At 43.2% G+C, this 15,341-nt stretch overlaps 1 protein-coding gene across 1 annotated transcript in view; it reads left to right on the plus strand.

Moving 5' to 3' along the window:
* Positions 1–15,341, plus strand: part of LOC144500743 (F-box/LRR-repeat protein 20-like) — a 147,333-nt gene that overhangs the window by 87,209 nt on the left and 44,783 nt on the right. The window lies entirely within an intron of this gene.

Below are 15,341 nucleotides of genomic sequence, written 5' to 3' on the forward strand. Positions count from 1 at the left end.
CTATCCCACTCCCTATCATCCTGGTGTGCTCCATGTGCCTATCCAATAACCGCTTGAAAGTTCCTAAAGTGTCCGACTCCACTATCACAGCAGGCAGTCTATTCCACACCCCAACCACTCTCTGAGTAAAGAACCTTCCTCGGACACCCTTCCTGTATCTCCCACCATGAACCTTATAGTTATGCCCCCTAGTAACAGCTACATCCACCCGAGGAAATAGTCTCTGAACGTCCACTCTATCTATCCCCCTCATCATCTTAAAAACCTCTATTAAGTCGCCTCTCATCCTCCTCCGCTCTAAAGAGAAAAGCCCTAGCTCCCTCAACCTTTCCTCATAAGACCTACCCTCCAAACCAGGCAGCATCCTGGTAAATCCCCTTTGCACTCTTTCCAATGCTTCCACATCCTTCTTATAGTGAGGTGACCAGAACTGCACACACTATTCCAAATGTGGTCTCACCAACTGTACAGTTGTAGCATAACCCCACGGGGCTCTTAAACTCAAACCCCCTGTTAATAAACGCTAACACATTATAGGCCTTCTTCACGGCTCTATCCACTTGAGTGGCAACCTTCAGAGATCTGTGGATATGAACCCCAAGATCTCTCTGTTCCTCCACATTCCTCAGAACCCTGCCGTTAAGGGATGTTTAATAAAGGTATTTAAATTATGAAGGGCTGTTATAGAGCAAATTTAAAAAAACAGATTAACGGCCAGATTAACCAGAGGAGACTGGAACTAACTGGCAAAAGGACCAAAGGGGAGATGAGGAGGATTTTTAAATGCAGCATGTTGTCATGATCTGGAATGCACTGTCTGGAAGGGTGATGGAAGCAGCTTCATTAGTAACTTTCAAAAAACTTGAACAGGGCGAGTTTGCAGTGCTATGGGAAAATACTGGGAGAATGCGACCAATTGGATAGCTCTTTCAGGAGGCTAACACAGGTACAAAGGCTTCCAGTGCTGTATGATAAATAATATTCTAGGCTCCCCATAACTCACCGAACATAACATGGGTGGCACAGTGGTTAGAACATAGAACATAGAACATAGAACATTACAGCACAGAACAGGCCCTTCGGCCCACGATGTTGTGCCGACCTTCATCTGAAACCAAGATCAAGCTATCCCACTCCCTACCATCCTGGTGTGCTCCATGTGCCTATCCAATAACCGCTTAAATGTTCCTAAAGTGTCTGACTCCACTATCACTGCAGGCAGTCCATTCCACACCCCAACCACTCTCTGCGTGAAGAACCTACCTCTGATATCCTTCCTATATCTCCCACCATGAACCCTATAGTTATGCCCCCTTGTAATAGCTCCATCCACCCGAGGAAATAGACTTTGAACGTTCACTCGATCTATCCCCTTCATCATTTTATAAACCTCTATTAAGTCTCCCCTCAATCTCCTCCGCTCCAGAGAGAACAGCCCCAGCTCCCTCAACCTTTCCTCATAAGACCGACACTCCAAACCAGGCAGCATCCTGGTAAATCTCCTCTGCACTCTTTCCAGCGCTTCCACATCCTTCTTATAGTGAGGATGACCAGAACTGCACGCAATATTCCAAATGCGGTCTCACCAAGGTCCTGTACAGTTGCAGCATAACCCCACAGCTCTTAAACTCCAACCCCCTGTTAATAAAAGCTAACACACTATAGGCCTTCTTCACAGCTCTATCCACTTGAGTGGCAACCTTTAGAGATCTGTGGATATGGACCCCAAGATCTCTCCGTTCCTCCACAGTCTTCAGAACCCTACCTTTGACCCTGTAATCCACATTTAAATTAGTCCTACCAAAATGAATCACCTCACATTTATCAGGGTTAAACTCCATTTGCCATTTTTCAGCCCAGCTTTGCATCCTATCTATGTCTCTTTGCAGCCTACAACAGCCCTCCACCTCATCCACTACTCCACCAATCTTGGTGTCATCAGCAAATTTACTGATCCACCCTTCAGCCCCCTCCTCTAAGTCATTAATAAAAATCACAAAGAGCAGAGGACCAAGCACCGATCCCTGCGGCACTCCGCTAGCAACCTGCCTCCAGTCCGAAAATTTTCCATCCACCACCACCCTCTGTCTTCGATCAGATAGCCAGTTACCTATCCAATCGGCCAACTTTCCCTCTATCCCACACCTCCTTACTTTCATCATAAGCCGACCATGGGGGACCTTATCAAACGCCTTACTAAAATCCATGTATATGACATCAACCGCCCTACCTTCATCAACACACCTAGTTACCTCCTCAAAAAATTCTATCAAATTTGTGAGGCACGATTTGCCCTTCACAAATCCGTGCTGACTATCCCGGATTAATCCGCATCTTTCTAAATGGTCGTAAATCCCATCCCTAAGGACCTTTTCCATCAATTTACCAACCACCGAAGTCAGACTAACCGGTCTATAATTACCAGGTAAGGAGGAGAGCGGGAGGGCAATAGTTATTGGGGACTCGTTAGTTAGAGGGATAGATAGGAGGTTCTGTCTAGCGGATGCCAGGGTCCGTGACGTCTCGGACCGTGTTTTCCGGATTCTTAAGGGGGAGGGGAAACAGTCACAAGTTTATTTCAAATAAATGCTAGACTTCGTGTCTACCATTTGGAGTTTTTAAAAATTCCTGTTTTTGTGGAAGCAATGATGATGCAAAATAATAGATTCTTAAAATTGCAATGACATATTTCTATTTAATCAAGTAGGAACTCTCTTTTTCCACTTCAGAAAATCAATGTCACGGTAAGTATTGTTGCAAATCTCCCCATTACCCTTCATTTCAAACATGTAACTGGGGCTAATGCAGAGACCCTCACCACAACCTTGCAACTAATCACCACAAGTTGTTACTAGGCCCCAGGGAGGCCAGGGGCACTTAACAGACATCAAAGTAGACTTCAGGGGTAATTGATGTTCATCCTGGCACCTCAGCAATCTTCTCCTCTGCAGCCAATCAATGTCTGTTTTTCTCTACTCACAGTCACTTGGCAAGTTGCCTGAGTGATTTCAGATTGCCACGCGTATTGGTTGAATTAGGGTTGTCTACTTAAAATGGCTCTAGTCACGGAATGAGGAACTTGGGTGGCTGGATTGTGTTGCTCACTCTAAACTGACTGTGATGTGAATAATCCCCTAGTTACCACACTCATGTTTGGGTACACAGAGGGAGAATTTAGCATAGCCAATGCACCTAACCAACATGGGTATACGCGTGTTCATGCATAGATTTAGCCTGTGAGGAAAGGCAGTAAATGTCTCTCTCAACTTACCGAATGCAAAATACTCAAGCCCTGAATTGGGTAATAAGGAAATTAAAGCAGCAAAACACCCAAGAAGCAATATTAATAACATAAAATGTAGAATTTTTTAGGAAAGCAAGTTACACAAGTTTCTTTTGTACAAAAGAACTTACTACAGGCCACAACTGCTCATTATCCCATACATTGCACGCTAACAATCAACTCAGATTTTTACAACAGGAAATTTTGCAGTTTTTAAGTTCAACAAACCATGTCATCAAAGCAGCGTATCTTCCACGTGCTCTGGTTTTGGACTGTGGGAGGAAACCGGAGCACCTGGAAGATACCCATGCAGAAAGGGGAGAACGTGCAGACTTTGCACAGACAGTGATCCAAGCTAAGAATCAAACCCGGGTCCCTGGTGCTGTGAGGCAGCAATGCTAACCACTGTACCAGCTGTGATAGTCACCTCACTGACCATCCATCCTGATCTGGCCCCATTTCTTACTCATTAGGTGTTGATACATATTCATCAGAATTCTACCGCCCTGCCAGCCACGGATTCGGAGGGGGCGGACAACGGAAATGTATTGACTTTGGGACGGGAATTTCTGGTCCCACTCGAGTGAGGTCATAAAATCCCACCCATTGAGTTTCTACCATTTCTAACATGCAGTAAGTTCCTCAGTTCTGAGCTCTCAAACTCAACTCCTGAATTTTATTTTAGAAACCAGAAAAACAGCATTTTAAATGCAAATGCAGGAAACTTGGGCCTTTTCTCCTCACTCTAGATTCCTTTTAACATTACTGCTCATTTGATTATTTGTATCTCACTTGCTACTTATGGTCAGACTTACCCCCGAACATCATGTTGCAATACCTGTGAAAGATAGTGTGGCTTGTGCAGGTCAAAAACTGACTTGGCCAAGGCTGACCTATCTTTGTTCATAACCTCACTGATCATTTTGCTATTGGCAGTATCAAGTGAAAAAAGGGAATGGCAGAGTTAAATCATTCAGACTTCTGGTGAAGGGGTAGGTCAGAGAAAGGTGCCCTGCTTTGAGGCCAAGGTCATTGAGTGGCTGTTGCAGGAAGTGCTGTGACCCCCACCATGGGAGGAAAATCTTAAAAAGAAATAGATGCATAAGTGCTGAGAGGCATCTATGGCCATCATTAGTAGCAGCTTCATTCCAAAGAACATTTTGAGCTATATTACCAGAAGGGAGAAAATCTTAATGAACCTTGTAAAATTGTTTGTTTGCTTTAGCAACAATAGTGTATATCTTATGGTTAGCACTGCTGCTTCACAGCGCCAGGGACCCGGGTTCGATTCCTGGCTTGGGTCACTGTCCGTGTGGAGTTTGCACGTTCTCCCTGTGTCTGTCTGGATTTCCTCCGGGTGCTCCGGTTTCCTCCCACATTCTGAAAGACGTGCTGGTTAGGGTGCATTGACCCGAGCAGATGCTGGACTCTGACGACTAGGGGAATTTCACAGTAATCTCATTGCAGTGTTAATGTGAGCCTTACTTGTGACTAATAAATAAACTTTATATTTTATCATGACTTTTGCCCATTCTTTTCTTCTGCTTTTCCGTCGCCACTTAATTTTTTCTGCCCTGTCAAACATCCTCACAGCTCACCCCTTGTATTTGATCAGTTTTCTTGCTCTTTGAAAAGTGCAATTGTAAAATATTCATTTCTCACTAAACCAGCAGTTCTAAAGCTTTTCCTAGCTCTCAAAGTTATATGCACAGGATGTGAACTACTTATTCTGTGATCAGAACAGACATAGCTTATCAGAATTAATTAGCAGGAAGAAATGTCTTTTCCTGTCCATTTACTAGATATTAATCAACAAAAGAATCTATTCAGAATTGAGAGGAGATGAATGCTAACGAAAGATCTAATGAGTCAGTTTAATCTGATCACCAATGAGAGTAAATGTAGATCCATTGTTACACATGCACTGACTTTCCTTGCTCAGATTAATGACCAGAGGACAACTTAATAAGTGGAGAGCCTGATTTTTTCATAATAAGTTGCTGGAGAATTTTTTAATAATGTGAAATTTACACAGTATCGTTTTCCCTTATTGGAGTCGCTGTTGTATCTGTAATAGGCTGTACCTGATAGAATTACTGGATAAAAAATCATGAAAAATTGCTTGCATCATGGAGTTTACCCACATTTAGAGCGCCTCATGGTAGTAAAAGGTTAATGCTGTGACTTCAACAATTCTGAGAGTTTTGGATCATTTTTTAAATCCCCTTACTCTTCCAAATTTATTACTGGATCAAAATACTGCTTCTCTTTAACTCCCAACAAGAGTTCAAATGTTTTCATAGAAACCCTACAGTGCAGAAGGAGGCATTCGGCCCATCGAGTCTGCACTAACAACAATCCCACCCAGGTCCTATCCCTGCAACCCCACACGTTTGCCCCGCTAATCCCTCTAACCTACGCATCCCAGGGCACTAAGGGGCAATTTAGCATGGCCAATGCACTGAACCCACACATCTTTGGACTGTGGGAGGAAACCGGAGCACCCAGAGGAAACCCACGCAGACACTGGGAGAACGTGCAAACTCCACACACACACACACACACACACACACACACACACACACACACACACACACACACACACACTGACCCAGGCTGGGAATCAAACCCTGGTCCCTGGAGCTGTGAGGCAGCAGTGCTAATGACTGTGCCTCGAGTAATTGGACACATGGGTGAGAAACTTTTTACAGTAATGGGTCCATTCATCTTTTTGCTATTATGAGCAGATATTCCGTTATGTTATTCATGGCCACAGACTTATCTCTTCAGTAACTTTCCCTTTATTGCACACCAGACCCCCTTGCCAGCCTTAAAGCTCCAATTCCCCTGTGTCCTGTTTTGAGGGTGTACTTTTAAAAATATATATTTAATTCTTCGTCTGGCTGGATTTAAAAGAAACAATAAACTGTAATCCTATAAAGACAATGGAGGACTGCCAGTCTGCTTCACTGCACAAACTTATATTCCACCAAGCGGGATGAGAAAGTACTGACATTCAGACCCTTTAGGAAGTGTGAAAGGCCCATTTCCAGTTCATTTTTACACTATGCTGAAACCTTTCAAAAGTTTTTGAGAAACGAATTATCTGTTCCAAAAAAACAGCAGAGATTCCTCTGGAATATACAGCCAGCAGGATTTTAAGAGTTGTTTAAGAACTGTTTAGTAAACCATATAGATCAGATATTAGAGATCAGAATGGTATACTAAGCGGCTGTAAAGGCTCTGGAGTGGCAGGTCTGAGAAAACCTGTCTGACTAATTCTTCATAATCTGAAAGTGTGAATCATGGGACTCCAATATTGGCAAAGTTCATCTCTAAATTTACCAACAAAATCTTGTTATGGTCAGACTTGGAATGATAGAATAGGGGAGTAATTTTTTTACCCCCGCAAGTGGCCATAACAGTCCCCTCTGTCTTTTTATTTGTTTTCTGCTCTTTTCTCCCATTCGCTGTGTGAAGCTCTTATAAACATTTCATTGTGATTTCTGTATTTCCCTGCTTGTCTGGCCCTTTGGCACAGTGGTTAGCACTGCTGCCTCACAACGCCAGGGACCTGGGTGAGTATACACAGATGATCCAGCTATGCAGTGGCCCAGAAAATGGTGGTTTGGAGGAAGGCTTTTTCTGCATGGCTTGCTTTGTAATATTGGTTCAGGACTGTGTGGTACTTCTGAAATGAAAAGTTGACTTGTTGACTGGAGATTAAATATAGGCTTAGGTGGAGGGTGCGAGTGGCAGGGGCAGAAGGGTGGCCAATTTGCATATGTGGTATTAATTGGTGGGGTGAGAAATTCTTGGAGTCAAGCAAACATTTTTTTTAAGAAATGACTTCTGCAGCTTTTATATACCTATTATGAATGTAATTTTAGCTGTACACGATGTAATGAAAAGGACATGACTGCCACGACAAATTTGAAAAATATTTGTGCTGGATGCTGATCAATGGCTTTTCCTCCCTGTTTGTACTTGAGCAAAGGTGCTATGCATTTGAGAAATAATTGTAAGCAACTGTGGTAAATGCAAGAAGGATAATACCAATTGTTAGGTGTACATTAGGATTTGGGTAGCACAGTGGTTAGCACTGCTGTTTCACAGCATCAGGGACCCGCGTTCAATTCCGGCCTCGGGTTGCTGTCTGTGTGGAGTTTGCACGTTCTCCCCGTGTCTGCGTGGGTTTCCTCCGGGTGCTCCGGTTTCCTCCCACAGTCCAAAGGTGTGAGAGTTAGATTGATTGGCCATGCTAAATTGACCCTAGTGTCAGGGGCATTAGCAGGGTAAATGTGCCCTGGGTGGGATTATGGTCGGTGCAGACTTGATGGGCTGAATGGCCTCTTTCTGCACTGCAGGGATTCTATGATTCTAGAATGCAGACATGATATTAGAATATGACATTCCGGCACTTGTACTTGCCTTATTTCTCACTTTTAAAATGAGATTTGGAAAACATACCTTGCCATACAGGGTTGCTCTGATTGTTACATCCAAGGAACTATTTGGTTATACTGTGGGTTCCCAGCCTCTGTAGTTATAAATTGAAGCAAACTTGCATGATCCCTATAATAAAACTAGTTGATTCGCCAATGTAACTTGTAACTAATTTGTCAATTTCAAGGGAAATGTTGCCCGTATGTGTCATATCCATAAAAAGCAGGACAGGTCAAACTCTGCCAAATACTGCCCTGTTTACTCTCATTCACCATTAAAGTGATGGCAGGAGTCAAGTGGTATCAAATAGTATTTATTCACTAGCAACCTTCTTGCTGATGCTTGTTTTCGAGTCCATCAGGGCTGCTCTGATCCAGACATGCATACCAGCTGAATTCTGTTGGTGAGAGTGAGTGCTCTGATCATCAAGGCAGCATTCCCCCCAACTATGGCACTCGAGTCCAAACTAACATCAGTGGAGGTTAAAAAAAAAACTGTCTACTGGCTGGAACCATAGCTGGCATAAAGGAAGGTGGTGGTGATTGTTGAAGGTCAAACATCTTTGTTCCGTTCTGTTGTTGCAGGAGTTCTATTGGTGCTTTGTCCTTGAGCCAGTTATCTTTGGCTGTTGCTTAAATGATCTTCCCTCCATCATAAGGACGGAGGTGGGGATGTTTGCTGGTGGCTGTAAAGTATTCAGCTAAATTCGCAATTCCTCAGATAATTAATCAGCCCATTCCCACATGCAGAAGGCCATCTAGGCTTGATGAGAAGTGGCAAGTAACACAGTTTCAAACAAGTGTCAGACAGCGATCGTCTCCATAAAGAGAGCCTAGTCACCTAAAAAGGACTGTATTAAGTAGCTGCAAAATACTGTGGATGCTGGAATCTGAAGCAAAAACAGAAAAATGTTGGAAAATCTCAGCAGGTCTGACAGCGTCTGCGGAGAGAGGAGACTCAACTTTTTGAGTCTAAATGATCCTTTGTTAAAGCTGAGGAAGGGTCATCGTACAAAGAACACTACAGCACAGGAATAAGCCTTTCGGGCCTCTAAGCCTGTGCCGATCACGTTTACCTATCTAAACCAACCGCTTATATCCCTCTATTCTGCATTTGTTCAAGTGTCTGTCAAGATAAGTCTTAAATGTGGCTAACGTTACTGCCTCAACCATCTCACTTGGCAGTGCATTCCAGGCCCCCACCGCCCTCTGTTTTAAAAAAAAACTTCTCTGCATATCTCCTGAACCTTTCCACCCTTATCTTGAACTTGTGCCCCCTTGTGATTGTCATTTCTGCCCTGGGGAAAAGCTTCCGACTGTTCACCCTATCCATACTCCTCATCGTTTTATAAACTTCTATAGGTCGCTCCTCAGCCTCCGTCTCTCCAGGGAGAACAATCCCAGTTTATTCAATCTCTCCTCATAGCTAATACCCTCCATACCAGGCAACATCCTGGTAAACCTTTTCTGCACTCTCTCCAAAGCCTCCACGTCGTTCTGGTAGTGTGGTGACCAGAATTGGACACAGTATTCCAAATGTGGCCGAACCAATGTTTTATACAACTGTAACATAATTTGCCAACTTTTATACTCGATGCCCCATCCGATGAAGGCAAGCATGCCATATACTTTCTTCACCACCTTTTCCACCTGTGCTGCCACTTTTAAGGATCTCTGGACCTGTGCTCCCAAATCTCTTGGTGTGTCGATGCTCCTGATGGTTCTGCCATCTATTTCACAGCTCTCACCTGAATTGGTTCTACCAAAATGCATCACTTCACATTTGCCCGGATTAAATTCCATCTACCATTTCTCCATCCAATTTTCCAATCTATCTATATCCTGCTGTATTCTCTGACAATCTTCATCACTATCCACAACTCTGCCAATCTTAGTATCATCTGTAAACTTGCTAATCAGACCAGCTACGTTTTCTTCCAAGTCACTTATATATATTACAAACAACAGAGGTCCCAGCACTGATCCCTGCAGACCACTAGTTACAGACCTCCATTCAGAAAAATGCTCTTCCACCACTACTCTGTCTTCTATGGCCAAACTAGTTCTGAATCCATCTAGCTAGTTCACCCCTGATCCCGTGAGATTTAATCTTTTGCACCAACCTGCCATGAAGGACCATGTCAAATGCTTTACTAAAGTCCATATAGACAACATCCACAGCCTTTCCCTCATCAATCATTTTTGTCACCTCAATAAACTCAAATTAAATTTGTGAGACAGGATCTCCCACATACAAAACCATGCTGCCTGTCGCTAACAAGGCCATTCAGTTCCAAATGTGTATAGATCCTATTCCTAAGAATCCTCTCCAACAGTTTCACTGTCACTGATGTCAAGCTCACTGACCTATAATTACCCAGGTTATCCTTGCTACCCTTGTTAAATAACGGGACAACATTGGCTATTCTCCAATCCTCTGGCACCTCACCAGTGGCTCAGAGGCTCAGCAATTTCATCTCTCGTCTCCCTCAGTAATCTGGATAGATGCCATCTGGCCCTGGATATTTGTCTAACTTGATGCTTTTTAATTCACCCAACACTTCCTCCCTTGTAATAACTTGTTCTAAAGGGTTTACACACCCCTCCAAGACACCATCAATCGACGTGACCCTCCTTTGTGAATAGCGATGCAAAGTATTCATTAAGGATCTCACCCACTTGCTTTGGTTCTATACATCTAGATTCAATGTTGGCTCTGTTCTCTCTCCACAGATGCTGTCAGACCTGCTGAGATTTTCCAGCAATTTCCTGTTTTTGTTGTCTGTATTGGTAGCCTTGTCCTTGGTTGGCACTCCTTATTCTCTGGCTCTGAAGAGAGGATCAAGTGGCAACTCAGAAGCTGTACTGAATGATTTAAACCAGATTTAAGTGGGATCCACTAAAATGCAGACAGAATACTTATAGCAGGGCATAATGTCATTTCAAATAAATATTGATCTGAGACCTTTGTAATAAAACTGTTAACAATCTGTTCGCTAGGCATCAGAACTCAAGCCAACAAATTAAGATCAACTCTGAAACTTAGCCCCATGGGATGTATAATTGAGTGAAATGTGAATTGATTATTTTTTTTTACTAAAAGCAACTAATCAATCCTAGTCTGACAAAGCACCAGTTGGTGGTGGTAGATTTGTACAGAACCGACATAGCCTATAACAAAGCTCAGCATGTAGTAAGTCACTTAATGCATGATGAACTGTTAATGTCGCAATACAAATGATTAATGCCATCCCCAATTCCTTCAGCCATGTTCTAAAAATGGAGAAAGTGATTTAGAATCTAGTCTGTTTCACGGTGTCCATTAATAATGTTTTAAAGCTGGTATAGAATAAAGGAGACTTTAGCCTACATTACAAATGAAGAGGCAGTGCCAAATGTTGCTGGCACCCTTGTCCAGTAACCTTGTTCCCCTTGTAACACTGAAGAATTTCCTGCTGGCTGTTTATATAATTGTTCAAAAGCGACACGGCGGCACAGTGGTTAGCACTGCTGCCTCACAGCGCCAAAGGTCCGGGTTCAATTCCCGGCCTGGGTCACTGTTTGCGTGGAGTTTGCACATTCTCCCCGTGTCTGCGTGGGTTTCCTCCCATAGTCCAAAGATGTGCAGGCGAGGTGCATTTGCCATGCTAAATTGCCTCTTTAGTGCCAGGGGGCTAGCTAGGGTAAATGCATGGGGTTATGGGATTGTGGTTGGTGCAGACTCGATGGGCCGAATGGCCTCCTTCAATACTGTAGGGATTCTATGAATTGCTGAGAGAGCACAAAACAGAATTTTGTGCGTTTGTGTGGCAACCTCATTATGCTCCATCTGCTAGCTCTTTGCCAATTCCCAACCTTATTTATCTAAATGCCCTGTTATAACGTCTTATAAACTACTAACATTTTCCCTTGTGACTGATGATCAAACTGGCCCTGTAGTGTCCTGTCTTCTGCTGATCTCCCTTTTTGAATAAAGGAGCTACATTTGCTATTCTTCAATCTAATGGAGCCTTCCCCAAATCTAATGAATTTTGGAAAATTAAAACATCATATATCTCACTCGCTACTTCCTGTAAGACTGTACGATGAAATTCATCAGCACCCAGGGCCCAACAATTTGTTAAGTCCCTGGTTATTGTAATTTTCCTAAGTTCCTTCCTCCCTCCCAATCCCTGATTTACAGCCATTTCTGGGGTGTTACTTATATCCTATGTAGTGAAGCCAAATACAAAATACCTGTTTTCACCTACAATTTCATTATTTTCCATTATTAACTTCCCAGACTCACTTTCTACTGACCAGTCCTCACTTTGTCAACTCTTTCCTCTTTTAAATACCTACAGAAACTGTCTTTTTATTTCTAGCTAGCTTTCTCTTACATTCTGATTTTTCCCTCAATCTTTTAGTCATTGTTTGCTGGTTTTTATATTCTGCCCAATCTTATGATCCACCCATCTTTGCGCAACTATTTGCTTTGTCTTTAAGTTTGATGCTATCTTCAACTTTTTTTGGTTAACCTCGCATGGTGGATCCTCCCCTTGGAATTTTTCTTATTGCAATGTATCTATTCAGTTTATTCTGTAATAGCCTCTTAAATATCTGCTAATGCATCTCAATTGACCTATCTTTAACCTAATTTGCCAGTTCACTTGAGCTGGTTCTGCTTTCATGCCCTCATTGCCCTTATTTAAGTTTAAAATACTAGCCTTGGATTCATTCTTCTCTCCCTCAAGCTAAAGGTAAAGTTCAATCATATTATGATGACTGCTACCTGCAGAGCACTAGGGTCTCATAGCACAATACCGCATCTAATGCAGCTTGCTTCCTGCTTGGCTGCAGAACATGCTGATCTAATTATCCCGAAAACATCCTATGAAGTTGATGTTTACTCTACTTTGCACATCTGAATATTCCAGTCCATATGTGGATTAAAATCCTCCACGATTGCCTTTCTGACAAGTTAACACAATTTTTTGATACTCTGCTCTGCCTTGTGGTTGCTGCTAAGGGGCCTGTACACTACTCCCTCAAGTGACTTCTTACCGTTTATCATTTCTCATCTATACCCAATCCGTTTCTATATCCTGCTTTTGTAAACTTGGGCCATCCCCCTCTATTGTGCTCATGCCAGCTTTAATTAACAGAACCATCTTGCCACCTTTTCCTAACTTCCTATCCTTCCTAAAAGTCACGTACCCTTGAATATTTGGGCCCCAATCTATGCCATCCTGTAGCCATGACTCTAATAGTTATTAGATCATATCTATATTGGCGCATTTGTTTTAATTTGAATGCTACGTTCATTCAGATACAAAGCCTTGGGTTTTGTACTTTTATTAGTTTTGTAATCTTTAATCTTATCTCTTGACTTGCTCTTCAGATTTATTTCTCTGACCCTTCCTGTGACACTGTTTTATCATTTCCCATATTAGCACCTTCCTCTTTCTAATGCCTACTCTTTGATATACCATGTTTAGTGTCTTACCCCAACTATTTAGTTTAAAATCCCCTCTACTTCCCTGGTTCGCAAGAACGCTGGTCCCAGCATGGTTCAGGTGTAGACCATCCCAACAGTACAGCCCCAACTTTTCCCAGTACTCGTGCCAATACCGCACAAGCCAAAGCACACTTCTCCTAAACCATGCATTTAATTCTCTAATTTTATGCACCCTATGCCGATTTGCACGTGGCTCAGATAATCTCGAGATTATAACCTTTTGAGGTACTGCTTTTTAATTTGGTGTCTAGTTCCTCGTACTCCCTATGCAGAACCTCCTTCCTAGTTCTATCTATGTTGCTGGTACCTACATGGACTATGATGACTGAATCCTCCCCCTCTCTGCAAGTTCCCCTCTAACCCAGAGCAGAAGACCAAACCTTGACGCCAGGCAAGCAACACAACCCTTGGCACTCTTGCTCTTTATTGCAGAGGACAGTGTTAACCGCCCCCCCACCCCCTCCCTATACTATCCCCGACTACCACTACATCCCTGTTTGCCCCATGCACTTGAATGGCTTCATGTACCACAGTGCCATGGTCAGCTTTCTCATCCAGCTTGCAGCCCCCACTCCAAACAAGCTGAGAAAACCTCAAACCTGTTTGACACAATTGCAGAGGTTGACATTCCTGGACTCCTGCCCTCTGGGTCCCCTTGCTTGCCTTACTCGAAGTCACACCTCCCTGTCCTTGACCCTAAGTGATGTGACTGCCCCCTGGTACAAAGCTTCCAGGTAACTTTTCCCCCTCCCTAATGTGTTCAGTGTCTGCAGCTCAGCCTCCAACTCAGTGACTCTGAACTGATGCGTTTGTCATGGATCACATTGGCATCCAGGAGCATGCACATGCTATAGCCTTGGCACATCACTTGTCCTGCCATCCTTAATGTGTTATATTATTCACTCATCTATATTGCTTTTTTTAAGATTAAATTTATCACTAGTTTGCATATCATCTGAAACCTTGGGACTGAACCAGATACTTAACCAAACTGCTAGCTCCTTTCCCTGTAGTAGGGGTGGGAACTAATTTTTACGGTGTGGAAAAGGTAAAAAAAAGAAAAGAACACCACCTTTTCTCAACCCCATCCACTTGCTAAATTTATAGGTATGCACTCAGTCCCTCAGCTGCACTTGCTGTTTTACAATTAGAATAATGTGCTGTTTTGCAATGATTGGAAAATCGAACTATTAGTATGGTCGGAAGTATGGTCGGCAGCTGTGCAGGTTGAGGCTGTGGTTAAGAAGGCGTATGGTGTACTGGCCTTCATCTATCGAGGAATTGAGTTTAGGAGTCGTGAGATAATGTTGCAGCTATATAAGACCCTGGTCAGACCACACTTGGAGTACTGTGCTCAGTTCTGGTCGCCTCATTCCAGGAAGGATGTGGAAGCCATAGAAAGGGTGCAGAGGAGATTTACAAGGATGTTGCCTGGTTTGGGGAGCATGCCTTATGAGGATAGGTTGAGTGAGCTCGGCCTTTTCTCCTTGGAGAGACGAAGGATGAGGGGTGACCTGATAGAGGTGTATAAGATTTTGAGAGGTATTGATCGAGTGGATAGTCGGGCTTTTTCCCAGGGCTGAAATGGTTGCCACAAGAGGACACCGGTTTAAGGTGCTGGGGAGTAGGTACAGAGGAGATGTCAGGGGTAAGTTTTTCACTCGGAGGGTGGTGGGTGCATGGAATGGGCTGCCAGCAACGGTGGTGGAGGCGGATTCGATAGGGTCTTTTAAGAGACTTTTAGATAAGTACGTGGAACTTGGTAAGATAGAGGGTTATAGGTAAGCCTAGTAATCGCTAAGGTAGGGACATATTCGGCACAACTTTGTGGGCTGAAGGGTCTGTATTGTACTGTAGTTTTTCTATGTTTCTAATAGGAACTCCGACATGAACATTTTGAACAGATCCGCTTGCATCTGTTGAATATTGCATGGACTTGTTTCTTCTAAAGTATCAGGTATTGAAGGGGACTGAAAATGTACTGAAAGGGGAGTGTCCTTGACTGGTAACATTCCAGGCGATGCTAACTTGCTGTCGCAGCTCTTCGAGGAGATTGCCATGCTTCTAACAGATCATTAGACCCTGACAGAAGCGTCAGTAACAATGCGCTTTTAAT

The sequence above is a fragment of the Mustelus asterias genome, chromosome 11, assembly GCF_964213995.1.
Source record: "Mustelus asterias chromosome 11, sMusAst1.hap1.1, whole genome shotgun sequence".
Lineage (NCBI taxonomy): Eukaryota > Metazoa > Chordata > Chondrichthyes > Carcharhiniformes > Triakidae > Mustelus > Mustelus asterias.